Raw genomic sequence first — 13,750 nt, 5'->3', positions numbered from 1 at the left:
GTCACCTGTGGAGCCCTGAAAGGAGCCACTGGCATAGAACTTGAGCACCACGGTCACTTTCACAGCCACTGGCAGTGGATGCCTTCCATGTCCCATGGCACCAAGTCCTGCAGTAGCTGGCAGAGGTGACCATCCAGTTCCCTAGACAAACGCAGTCTTCGGCGACACTGGTTCTCAGTCATCTGCAGGAATGGCAGGCAATGTCGATAGATCCTGGGTGTTGCTAGGTGCCAACCAGTGAGGGCTCGCTGTGGTTCTTCAGCAGCATGTGCAGGAGCTCCAGCCGCCCCTTCTTCCTGAGGGTCCTGTTCCTGCCTCTGCGCAGCTAGGAGCCTCAGTCACTTTCTCCTCCATCTTATTCGCACTCTGTAGGTCATCAGGCATACAGCTAAGTCACCAGGCTCCTTAATCCTGATGTAATCCTCCTGCAGGATGTAAGAGAGAGACACATGGTTAACACGGGTGTACTAAGAACCTGTCCTGGTTAAGTATGAAGGCCCTTTAACACTTCCCAGAGAGTGCTGGCCACCACTTGGATGGCCAGAGATCAGTGCGTTGCATGGCTGCTGGATACCCCACTCACCTCCGCCTCATTCCACCTGACTGATTGGTGGCAGTTTCACCCATTGGACTGCATGCTGTGCTCTCAGCTCAGGCACAGGCATTCTCCTAACCCACACTGCAAGACTGCGCTGTTAGCTTGAACCATGGGGGAGACAGGTCCAAGCAAGGGTGTCAACATTGCAAGGGGCTGTGAGCACCTCCAGCAGTGACTGCTCCATGTTCAGCTTTAGCGAGGAGATTGTACAACGTCCCCAGTCGTCCAATTGTTCTGCCATCCACTAAAATGCTCATGACTTTGCAGTCTGTCCCTCCTTTCCCCACCCATACAGGTAGCACAGAGCGCTACCAGCCGTGCGTTACGCTGGGTGGGCCTTAATTAGCCCACCCGCGTAAAATGGCGGCATGCAGCCGATTACGGACAGCGATCGGCTCCGCGTCCTCCCATGCCCATTCCCACCCAGCCCACCCGCCATAGGAAAGATTCACCCCCATGTGATCTTACATCACAGGACTATTCTCAATATTTAACAAAACCATAATTACTACATTTCTCCCCCTTTAACTTTGCTGTACATATTATATTTACCAGTATATTTATCTCATGACATTATAATATTTACACCAGTCATGAAATTTACAAGTTCAGTCTTTCAGGTGGTTTCCTGTTTTGTGTGGAAAGTTGCAGCTCCATGACTTCAGATTCTTTTTCAGGAACCACATCTTATGGAACTGCATGAACATCAGGTACCTCGGTGGGCACCTGTAGTTCAGTGTCTTCCTCTCTAATAGAGATATCAGACATGTCAGTCCTTGGTTGAGCATCTTCAACAGGAAACATTGGTTCAGCAATGGTTACAGGTGGAACCATATCTTCTTATGGTGTCTCTCTTTACCTTAAATGGTCCATATGCTCATGGGTGATCTGGCCTTCCACTTCCATGTGATGTGATAAGTCACTGAACTTACTTTACCCGGTAACCACTTTGGTCCTCCATTGAAATTCTTCACACATACTGCTTCTCCAATGGTAAATTGTCTTTCACGACTATGCAAGTCATGCACAGCTTTTTGGTTTCTTTGACTTTTCTCCACCTTCTCCTCCAAGTTTAGAAATATTAGGCTCAGTCTTGTCCTAAGATGGCATATCATCAACAATTCTTCAGGTGTTGCTCCTGTCATTGTGCGGGGGGTTGTTTTGTAGTGAAAAAGAAAATGTGCAAGCTTGGTCTCCAAAGAATCACTAATTAACTTCCTCATATTTGTCTACAGTGTCTAGAATTCTTTCCAGATAAGGCTTTGGAAGTAACTTGTACCTTTTTGATTTTATCTTCACCATCATCATCCAGCAAACCGTTGTGAGGGACTGGAATAATATCAAAGTAGACACAGTTCGATCATTTGTTTATTGCCTCCTTCGAGTGTTTACAGGTGCTATCAGACACTATTTTATTGTCTTTTCAGAAACTTTTTCCTTTTTGTCTTTTTCTTTCTACCAGAGTTTAGTCTCGTCCTTCATTTTGACTTCACTGTCGGCCAGACTTCTCTCAGGTGAAATCTCAACTTGGCTTAGTTCAGTAGCTGAGTCTCCCAAAACTTCATTATCTGCTGGCCTCTTGGGAAATTCTGGGATTTTTGTTTTCAAAGCTTCTTTGGCTTCATTTAGCTGATTCTTCAGCTCTTCCATCTCTTTTTGGACTTGTTGGCTGCCGCCTGGAAACTTGAACATTGATGTGTCTTCTCTGCCAACTGTTTCTTCAGTTTGTTCAGAGAGGTGCTGAATTCTTTCTGTTTCTCTTCTCACTGTTCCGGAGGTACAAACTTTGACCTGAGGGAATCTTGTAGTGTGTGAATGTTTTTCAACAGGTTTTCCTTTTCCTTACGAAGGTTACTCTCTTTGTCTTGAACTCTGTCATTCAGCAGGGTCTCCTGTTCCTTCTGTTTCTTCTGCTGTTCTTCCATGCTTTTGTTTGAGATAGGCTACATTTCTTCAGGTTGTTGAATCCTGTTGCGGTCCTTGAACTCTCCAGGCTCTTTCTGAAGTACTTTGCCTTGTTCCTTTTTCAAGATATGAACTCTCCCAGCTTCCTTTTGAAATCTCACTGGCCAATCAAGGTTAATTTCCCTTAACCAGTTTCGCCCTAGAAGGTTTGATCCTCTGCCTCTCAATACCAACACTGGTAACTGTGTTGATTGGTTTCTATAATGGACAGTTACTCTGCTGATACCTTTTACTTGGATTTCTTCACCTGTGTACATTTTCAACTTGGCAGATGTTTGTTCTAAATTTAATTGATGTTCACCATTATTTTAACATCTGAAAGTGTGTTCTCCATTTACAGTAGTGGAAGCTCCTGTGTCTACTTCCACTTTTAAAGGTTTGCCATTCAATTGTTCTGTAACAAATATTGGCTCTGTCTTCCCAACTTTCATGTTAACCAATGAATACATGTCAGAATTTATTGTTTCAGGCTCTTCTACACTGTCAATTTCATGGACTTCTTCTGTTGTTTGCAAGCCTTTTTAAATATCTCTTTGCACTGTCTCATTATGTGTCCACTTCTGTGACATAAGTAACATTCTACTTTTTCAAACTGCCAGTCGCTAAAAGACAGATCGTTTCCACATCGATTATAGTTGTTCTTCGATTTAGCTGCTAAATTATTTCTTATCTTTCGGTTCACAGGGGCTGTTTCCCACTTAGCGGCGGAGTCTCGCTTTTTTGCGCCACTTTCGGCTGACTGTTCTCATTCGATTTGGAATATGGTCGCCATTTTGCACCCCTTGTATTGCTTGTGAAACTAGCGTTTTCCATGTCAGCACTATTTCTAATGCCTTCTTAAAATCCAGATTCACTTCAGCCAGCAATCTTCTCTAAATAGTGTATTTTTCACACCACACACTAAACGATCATTGAGCATGTCATTCAGAGTCTCACCATTAGTTGCTTCAAATTCACCATATAGCATGCAATTGTCTCACCCAGGGCTCTATTTTGCGAATTGAACTGAAACCTCTGCATCATGACTGAGGGCTTGGGTTGAAAATATCCCTTCATGAGGTCCACCAATTCTCCGAAATTCTTTGAATCTGGGGCACTGGGTGCTGTCAAACTTCGAATCAAACTGTAGGTTTTGCTCCCACAAGTACTCAAGAGGACTGCTCACCTCTTCTCTTCCCCTGTGATTTTGTTCGCTTGAGAGAAGAACGCGAGGCGTTCTATATACTGAAACCAATCATCTGTGGCTGGCTCAAAGGGATCAATTCTACCAAGTTGTGGCATTTTGGGTGAGTATACCATCTGTTATTTTAAACAGACGTTAATACACACAATCGCTGCGCAAGGTACAGAATCGATTCCAATTCTTGATTTATCCTGATTTATCCTCATCGCCAGTTTGTTGTAGTGTGGCCGAGTCACCTATTTGTAATAGAGTTGATCTGCAGACAACTTTCTAAGTGGAAACATTAGGTTTATTTACGATACAACCAGCAGCAACTACACGTGTGCTTTCAACTCCATTTCTATCTCTATACTGACTGTGGAGGTAGTCCACTCTGCTAACACATTGGTTTACACAGATCATGTGATCTTATATCACAGGACTATTCTGAAAGATACAATCCAACATTTAACAAAACCATAATTACTACACCAACTGAAGGGCAATTGTCCATTGATCAGTTCTCTGTTCTTATGTAGTTCAGGCTGAGGGGCACTTGGGGAATCTATCAAAGTGAATAAACCTGAGATGGAAACAATGGTTGATGTGAGAACTTTAATAGCTGCGTTTCCTGGGGGAGCCACTTGGTGGGAGCACAATTCTGAGTCTGATCACTGATATTAAGCACCGGCTTTAGTTCGTGTGAGTCATTTTATTAGGGCCGCTGCACTATGGACCCCTAGTTGAGAACTCCTGGTTTAGATAGCTCCAGTAGTCTAAATAACATTAAAGTAACATAATAATTTACCCAAAGCTGGCCAATCTGCAACAATTATCTATGCTGTATTGGTAAGGGTTAAAAGTCAGTTTTTGTTGCCAATTTAAGAAGCTGAATTCTTTTTAGGTTCCACTTTTGGTGTAAAGAACGGGGGGAAAAGAACAGTGGTAAGGAAAGGGACATCAAAAACCATTTGCAGAAGTTCAGAAAAATAATTTTTATTTGAACATCATTAAAGTTGAAAGGAACAAGCAAGAGAATTAAAAAAAGACAGAGGGCGGAATTTTCCATTCCATAAGTCCGGTGGCGGGTGGAAAAATCGGCATGATTCCCGCTGGGCAGCGGGTCAGGTTTATCTGCCTGATTATCTGATTTTCAGCTCATTAACTATGCATGTTGGGCAAAGCTTTCTCCACCGTGCCATTACCTCATGGGGTCGAAGGTCCTGGCACGTATTTAAGTGGCAACCAAACCGACATTCACTCACAATAGGCCAGGTGTATTGTAAAGTTCAGCTTCACCTAAAAGGACAAACCCTCCACTTCACATTCCAGTGAAGTGTCCCGGGGATTCTCCTCCAGGCCGTCCAGGAAAGGTGGAGGTCCTCTTTATGAGGGATGGGAGCAGGGGGTCCTCCCAGCTGACCACGCTGGCCTGGGAGAAGGTCGCCAGGGAGGTCAGTGTCCGTGGCCAACAGGAAAGGACCATCCTGCAGTGCAGGAAATGAATGAATGATCTGATGCGTTCCTCTAGCGTAAGTGAAATTTCTACTCACCCCAAACTCACACTCTCATAAAGGTATCAGGCAGTCGAAGGGTTACAGCCTTCAGGGATGTCACACATGACCAGCAGATGGGGCATCAGCACTGATTGTCTGTCAGCCACTTTAAGCTCACAGTCTCATGCAAGATCCTGCACAAATGTCATCTTAACCCTTGCTGGGGAGGGCTCAGCAGGCACAACAGGCATGCAAGCTTCTGAAATGCTCTTTCATCCATAGTGCTCACAGTCAATCCATCTGTCTTTATGCAGGACAGGAACACCCACAACAGAAGGGAGGCAGCAAAGACCGGAGGTGGGACCCCCTGAACTGACACTCTCCTCCCATATGGAGCAGATGGCAGAGGTCACTAGCGAGGACAGAGATCATTCCTTCATGGGAGGTGAGATCAGCCTCCTCCAAGCCAGTGAGGGTCCATCTATTATACATCAACAACATGCAGACAATGACTGTGAGTGGCCTATAGTGTTATAGCCTGCCTAGTCAATCACTAATTATCTCTTCTCTCTCTATTTCAGCAACTAGCAAGAAAAGGAAGAGCTCCAGCAAATGCCTCAGCTCAGCCCCCAGGCCACCTCAGATGAAAAGACAGAGGAACGATCCAATGAAGACCCAATACTGTGTACACCTGCACCTCCACCAACTCAGATACACACACCTCGGTCAGTCCTAGTCCTAGAGCAGGCTCGGGGTCACAATCTAGTGGTCGCCTCACTGTCACGGGTCCACCGCAGGTGGAGGCGGTGGCAGCTGAAGTCTCTGACACTCGGAGGACTGCTGGAGACAAGGCCCCTGCTGAGCCTGAGTCCAATGACGAGCCTCTGCAATTGGCCCTGAGAGAAATGTTGGAGATGCAGAGACAGGAGTGGAGAGTGCAAGAGAAGGAACCTAGGACAGGCAGTCTCCTAGAGGAGCTATAAAAACACCGCGAGAAGCAGTGAAAGTTCGAGAGCAGAGGTGACTGAGGGAGTTCAGTGAGGCGGGACAAGGTGCTCCTTTCCTTTTCTACATTTCCTCAGAAAGAAGAGCGGCGGCCTTGGTAAGTAGGACCTGGTGAATAAATTAGAGAAGTGTAATATTTTTAAACAAGTAGCTATACTTGGATTTAACTGAGAAGCACCAGGCATAGGGGAAATTTAGGGCCAATATAATAAAGTAATATAAATAATCCAAAGTAGAATAAAGTTAACGTAAGGGAAGTAGAGTTAAGACATAGCAGGGCAGCTCAGTCAAGTGGAATGCGTGACATGTAAAATATGCAAAGTCAGGGCACTACCGGTGTCCTAGACAACCACATGTGTCACCAGGTGCAGAAACTTGAGCTCCGGGTTTCAGAGCTCGAGCGGCGGCTGGAGTCACTATGGCACGTTCACCAGGCTGAGAGCTACGTGGATAACATGTTCAGAGAGATGGTCACACTGCAGCTTAAGGGCCTGGAGACAGAGGGAATGGGTGACCATCAGGCAGTCCAAGAGAAGTAGGCAGGTAGTGCAGGAGTCCCCTGGGGTCCTGCTCACCAATCAGTTTTCCGTTTTAGAAGCTAGTGAGGCCACTGGTTCCTCAGAGGAGTACAGCCAGAGCCAAGTTTGTGGCACCATGAGCGGCTCGGCTGTACAGGAGGGGAGGAAGAAGAAAGGAAGAGCAATAATGATAGGGGATTCATTGGCTAGGGGAATAGATGAGTATTTCTGTGGCCGTAGACATGACTCCAGGATGGTATGTTGCCTCCCTGGTGCCAGGGTCAATGAGGCCACAGACCAACTGCAGGACATTCTTCTGGGGGAGGGTAGTCCACATTGGCACCAATGACTTAGGTAGGAAGGGGGATGTGGTCCTCCAATCAGAATTAGGGAGCTAGGTAGTAAATTAGCAAGTAGGACCTCAAATGTAGTAATCTCCGGATTACTTCCAGTGCCACGTGCCAGTGAGTACAGAAATAGGAGGATAAGGCAGATGAATGAATGGCTGGAAAGATGGTGCAGGAGGGAGGGCTTTAGATCCCTGGAACACTGGGACTGGCTCTCGGGGAGATGGCACCTGTACAAGCCGGATGGGTTGCACCTGAACAGAGCTGGGACTGAGTTCCTTGCGGGCGTTTTGCTGGTGCTGTTGGGTGGGCTTTAAACTAACTCAGCAGGGGTGTCGGAACCAAGAGAAAATATTAGAGAGGAATACCAGGGCACACAAAATACTGGGAGATGCGGATAATACTAGAATAGAGAACAGTAAGTTAATAGGTGGAATCGGGGTGAGGGAGAAAATAACAAATTCTAAATCAGGGCTACTATGCATGTATGTGAATGTATGGAGTATAGTAAATAAGACTGGGGAGTTACAGGTGCAGGTTGCCATGTGGAAATATGATGTTGTGGAGATAACAGAGACCTGGCTCAAGGAAGGGCAGAACTGGGTGTTAAATATTCCCAGGTACAAGGTATTCAGAAAAGATAGGAAAGGAAGGAAAGGAGGAAGGGTGATGGTATTAGTTAAGGAGAGCACTGCAGTGCTGGAGAAAGAGGATGTCCCAGAGGATTCAAGGACAGAATCAATTTGGCTAGAGCTAAGGAACAAAAAGGGTGCAATTTCATTGCTCGGTGTAGTCTATAGACTGCCAGCTAGTGAGAAGGAGGAGAAGAGCAAATCTTCAGGGAAATTGCAGAGAGATGCAGGCATTATAGAGTAGTTATAGTTGGGGACTTTAATTACCCGAATGTAGACTGGGACAGTGATAGTGTAAAGGGCAGAGAGGGGCAAAAGTTCCTAGATTGTGTTCTGGGGAATTTTCTACAGCAGTGTGTAGCAGTAAGAAAAGAGACACTGTTAGACCTGATTCTCGGAAATGAGGTAGGCCTCAGTGTCAGTGGGGGAGCATTTAGGAGACAGAGATCATCGTATTGTACATTTTAGGATAATGATAGAAAAGGACGATAGGTAATCCAGAGTAAGAATAATTAACTGGACAAGAGCCGATTTCGATGGGGCAAGAATGGAGCTTGGCCAGATAGACTGGAATGAAGGATTGGCAGAAATGAACAATGGGCTACCTTCAAAAAAGAATTGGTTCAGGCACAGTCAAGGTATATTCCATTGAAAGGGAAAGGTAGGGCAAACAAATCCAGAGCTCCCTGGATGAAAAAGGAAATTGAAATTAAGATAAAGAAGAAAAAGTGTGCTTATGGCAGGTGTCGGGTAGAAAAAACAGTTGAGAACCAAGAGCAAGACAGTAGGTTCAGATGGGAGGTGAAAAGGCATATTAGAGAAGTGAAGAGGGATTATGAGAAAAGACTGGCAGCCAACATAAAGGGGAATCCCAAAGTCTTCTATAGGCATATAAATAATAAAAGGCGGTAAAAGGAGGTATAGGGCCGATTAGGGGCCTAAAAGGGAATTTACACATGGACGAAGGGGCCATGGCTGAGGTATTAAATGAATACTTTGCATCCATCTTTACCAAGGAGGTTGATGCTACCCAGGCCATGGTGATAGACAAGGAAACACTGTCACTAGAAGGGTTCAAGATTCACAAAGAGGAAGTGTTGAAAATAATGTCGGTACTTAAAGTTGACAAGGCACCGGGACCGCTTGAGATGCATCCAAGGATATTGAAGGAAGTGGGGGTAGAAATTGCAGGGGCCATAATCTTTCACCCTTCCTTAGACTCAGGGGTGGTGCCAGAGGACTGGAGAATTGCAAACATTACGCCCTTGTTCAAAAAAGGTTGTAAGGATAAGCCCAGCAATTACAGACCAGACAGTTTAACTTCAGTGGTGAGCAAGATTCTAGAAACAATTATTCAGGATAGAATTTGTCATCACATGGAAAAATGTGGGTTGATAAGGAAGAGCCAGCATGGATCTCTAAAGCGGAAATTGTGTTTAACTAACTTGCTGGAGTTTTTCGAAGAAGTAACAGAAAACGTCGATGAGGGTAATGTTGTTGATGTGGTGTACATGGACTTTCAAAAGGCATTTGATACAGTGCCACACAACAGATTTATGAGAAAAGTTATTGCTCATGGAATAACAGGAACAGTAGCAACGTGGATACAAAATTGGCTGAAAAATCTGAAGCGGAGAGTGATGGTCAATGGATATTTTTCGGGCTGGAGGAAGGTTTGTAGTGGAGTTCTCCAGGGGAATTGGGACCCTTGCTTTTCCTGATATATATTAATAATCTAGACCTTGGTGTGCAGGGGACAATTTGAAAATTTGTGGATGATACAAAGCTTGGGAGTGTTGTGAACTGCGAGGAGGACAGTATGGAACTTCAAGAAGACATAGGCAAGTTGGTGGAGTGGGCAGGTAGGTGGCAGATGAAGTTCAATGCGGAGAAGTGTGAGGTGATGCATTTTGGTAGGAAGAACATAGACAGACAATGTAAAGTGAGGGATGAAATTTTGAAGGGGGTGCAGGAGCAGAAAGACCTGAGTGTATGTGTGCATAGATCATTGAAATGGCAGGGCAGGTGGAGAGAGCAGTTAATAAGGCATATAGTATCCAGGGCTTTATTAATAGGGGCATAGAGTACAAGAGCACTGGGGCAGGTGCATCCTCCTTAGCCTGACCAGCTGGAGTTAATAGGGTCACAGACAGAAGGGAGCTTGAGCAGCAGGGCACCCATGAAGGATGGAAGAGTCTGTCCATCTTCTGTCTGGTGTTGTGGCTCCAGCATGTGAGTACATCGAAGTCTCCATGGGAAAGGTGGTAGCTTCTTTGGAGATCCAGGTCCATCAGTTTCTGTAGGATTTGTACTCGGGCCTGCCCACCATCGCTCTAGCCATGGGTGCATTCTAGCAGTGGCTAGCTGAGAGGAGGATGGGGCACCTTGACCTCCCTCCAGGTGCCTCTTCTGCTCCAGGAGTCAGGGAGGGGCCTTTAGGCACCCAAAAGGGGGAGGAGTGCCAGCCAGGCACAGACAGCGAGCAGCCAAAGTCTTCTCAGGCAACAGGGCATAGCAGTCAGCAGGCTGCTTCCACCTCTGCTGCAGATGTAGGGGCAGCACCTACACTTAGTGAAAGGGTTAGAAAAATTAGGTTTTGAATGCACAATGGTAGCACAGGACTTCATTCACTATATATAATCTGCACCATTGTAAATAAAGTCCACATTTATCCCTCTACAATTCTCAGGTAGTGAATGTCGAATCAATGTGTTGCAAGGTCCTGCCTGCATTCAAGGGTACAAAATGAACACTTTCCAATTACCTCCCATCAGGTCCTTCAGTTCCTTTAAGTTTCGCTCAATCTCATCATGGTGAATTGCCTTTACTTCCACATCTGTGACATTAACAAAGGCACTTTATATGTGAAAATGATGACTGGACAATACACATGTGACCCTTGCATCTCAGGCAACATTATTTGATCTCATGAGAATTGGTCATCGAGCTTAGCAATTATCCTGATGCTGTTGCACTGAAGTTTGTAGTTTGTATTTGTCACTATCAACGTCAGAGCCTTTTCTCCAAAGTACACTTTGCAATGGCATTTATGTTGTAACTGTGATTTTTAAGGAAATGTATTCATTGTTGAAGTCCCACCCTCTCCATGCATCTCGCTGAATGATGCAAGTAGGGTTCACTGGCTGACATTGGAAATGTCTGTTAGAGAGGAGTGAGTGTGTGATGTCAGAAGTATGTGCTCAGCCGGATGAAGCCGTCCACTTACCTGTGAGGGTTGCACTTTGCTTCCTAAGTTGTCGTACAGGCATGAGTGCATCCACGTGTGCAATGGTGGTTCAGCCTCTTGAAGGATGCCTTGCCCACTGACTTGTTGATGCCATGATTGAAAGGACTGCAATTGAAAGCACTGTCGTTGCTTATGGAGATGCGCTAGTGGAGTGCTTATCATATTCCACAACGGCCACATGTTCCCTAGGCTACCGTGCCTTCCAAGGGTGACCCCATCATTATGGGCGAAGGTGACTTGTGCTGCCTCCATGATCATTGTGAGATTGATGACTTTTCATGAAACGTTGATGCTGATAATGAAGATTTTGTTGTGTCCCCTACATCGAAGCCTGAAGAGAACTTTGATCATGAAAACTTGTCTTCACCTTATTCTTCTTGAAATCCTGTAGATTTGAAGTTGTCACAGGCATGTCTGCTGTGTCATTCCATGCAATGGCATCCTCACATGACCCGCCTGAATCCTCGCCCTCTTCAGATTCATCTCCTTCCAAATCCTCCTCATCCAATGAGACGTCTAGCTCCTCCATATCTCCCTGTGTCCTTTGCAACACAAGGTTGTGCAGGGCACCACAAAAAACGATGATGCGGGACACTCCCTGTGGTGAGTATTGGAGAACCTCACTTGACTGGTTCAAACATTGGAAATGCATCTTTAAGAGGCCAATAGTCTGCTTTATTAAGGAGCTTGTGGCTGAATGTGCAGCATTGTATCCCAACTCAGATGCACTTTGTGGCTAACAAACAGGCATCATTCGCCATGTTTTCTGGGTATACCCCTTATCATTGGGGAGCCAATCCTCTAAGCGTCGAGCTCCCTCAAATATTCCTGGCATCTGGGAGTGAACTAAAATGTATGAGTTATGTGAGCTCCCTGGGTATCTAGCACAAACATGCTGGATCTGCTTTCTGTGATCACAAATTAGCTGAACATTCAGAGAGTGAAATCCTTTTCTGTTAATGAATCTCACAGGCTGCTGCCAGGGAGCTCTTAAGGCCACATGTGTGCAGTTGATAGTGCCCTCCACTTGTGGGAACCCTGCGAGCACAATGAACCACACAGCTCTAGCAGGCTGGCTCACTTCATCAAGGCAGAGCTGCACGTAATGGTGAACTTTATTGAAAAGAGCATCTGTTGCCTTTCTTATGCATTTGTGGGCAGAATTTTCCCAGATTTGCACTAAGTGCGGTAACGGGCGGGTAAAGAAACATGTTGCCCGCCGGCCGCGATGGTGGGTTTTCATGCCATATCATCACAAACCTGCCACACTATTTATGCTGTCCCAGGAAACACACTGTTTCCACAGTGAGCAGGCTCTCATTCACCTGCCTGCCATCGCCTCACCGCTGCATCACACTGGGCGCCATATTTAAAGTCCAGCCGCCCTCACACATCCCAGTGCTTCCAGACCACCACTGCTACAAAGAGGACAAGGCCCTGAAAGACAAAAAGACTGCAGCCCCCCGGTTCAGCAATGCATCACTTGAATGCCTTTTGGCTGCTGTGGAGTCCTGCTCAGATGACCCCGGTCCCGGCTCTGGCCACAGGATGAGCAGCAACCTCACTAATCCGACATCAAGGCCCTTCAAAAGAGGACAGCCGCCCAGTGCTGCAAGAGGATGAATGATCTCCTCCATTCCGCCAGGGTAAGTCACTCTTCTCATCACTCTCAACTCATACACTCACAAACCCATCACACATCCACAGAGCCCTCACTCACTGCCAGTGCAAGGGGCATCACCATTCACGCTCTCACATAAAACATTATTGTCCTTATCCCATCCATGGGACCACTCACCACCTGCACAGGCCAGGTATACTTGTCATCAGGCGTCCTGCTTACACTCTCTCCATCTCTATTTATGCAGGACAAGTGGCACACAACAACAGGGAGAAGTCACAGACTGGTGGAGGAATGCCTGAAACTAAGGTCCACACGGACTTTGAAAACAGGGCCATCCAGCTGGCCAGTGAGGATCTGGACTGTTCCTGTGCTGACAGTGGGGTCAGTGCTGCTCCACCAAGTGAGGATCCAGCAGTGCAACATCCATCAGACAACCATGCTCTGAGTGATGTGTCCTCTTTCACAGGCCACTGCCATGCACTAATTATCTCTCCTTGCTTTCGCAGGCACATCTGGGAAACAGCCGACAGAGTCCAGGCCCTCCAATCAAACCCCTAGGAAACCTCTGAGGAGGAATCTGAAGGCACCTTTCTTGAGGTCCCATCACAGCGCTCACCCACACCCTCTACCAGTGCAGAGACACACACTTCGGTGGGACCTAGCTTTAGAGTAGCCTCAGGATCACAATCTGGTGAGCACAATGCACTGTCTGACCCACAGAAGGCGGCGGAAAGGACTTCCGTGGTGTCTGGCACTTAGAGGCATGCTGGAGGCCAAAGATTTGCTGAGTCCGAGTCAGATGACGAGCCTCTGAACTCGGTCATGTCACAGTTGCTGGAGCTGCAAAGGCAAGCTCGGGAACATCAGGAAGGGATGTCCACTGCACCCCTCAGATTGCAAGACACAATGGAGGAGTCCGTCTGCCTTCAGGCTGAGGTGATAGCGCTGGCATGCCAACGCACCAAGGTCAACACTGATAGGATGGCAGCTGCCATGGAGACCTTGGTCCAGGACTTCGCTCCTTCATTGCTGTGTGGTCTCAACTCCACCGCTGATGACATTGTTGGCCTCCAACAGTGTGTACGCAAGAGGGGTGCAAGGCAGCTCGATCTTACTCCAGCTACCCCATCTCCTCAAGGAGTCAGGCCCGGGCCCT

The sequence above is a fragment of the Cetorhinus maximus genome, chromosome 3 (assembly GCF_964194155.1).
Source record: "Cetorhinus maximus chromosome 3, sCetMax3.hap1.1, whole genome shotgun sequence".
NCBI lineage: Eukaryota > Metazoa > Chordata > Chondrichthyes > Lamniformes > Cetorhinidae > Cetorhinus > Cetorhinus maximus.
The sequence above is the reverse complement of the archived record's forward strand: the minus strand, read 5'-3'. Positions refer to the sequence as shown.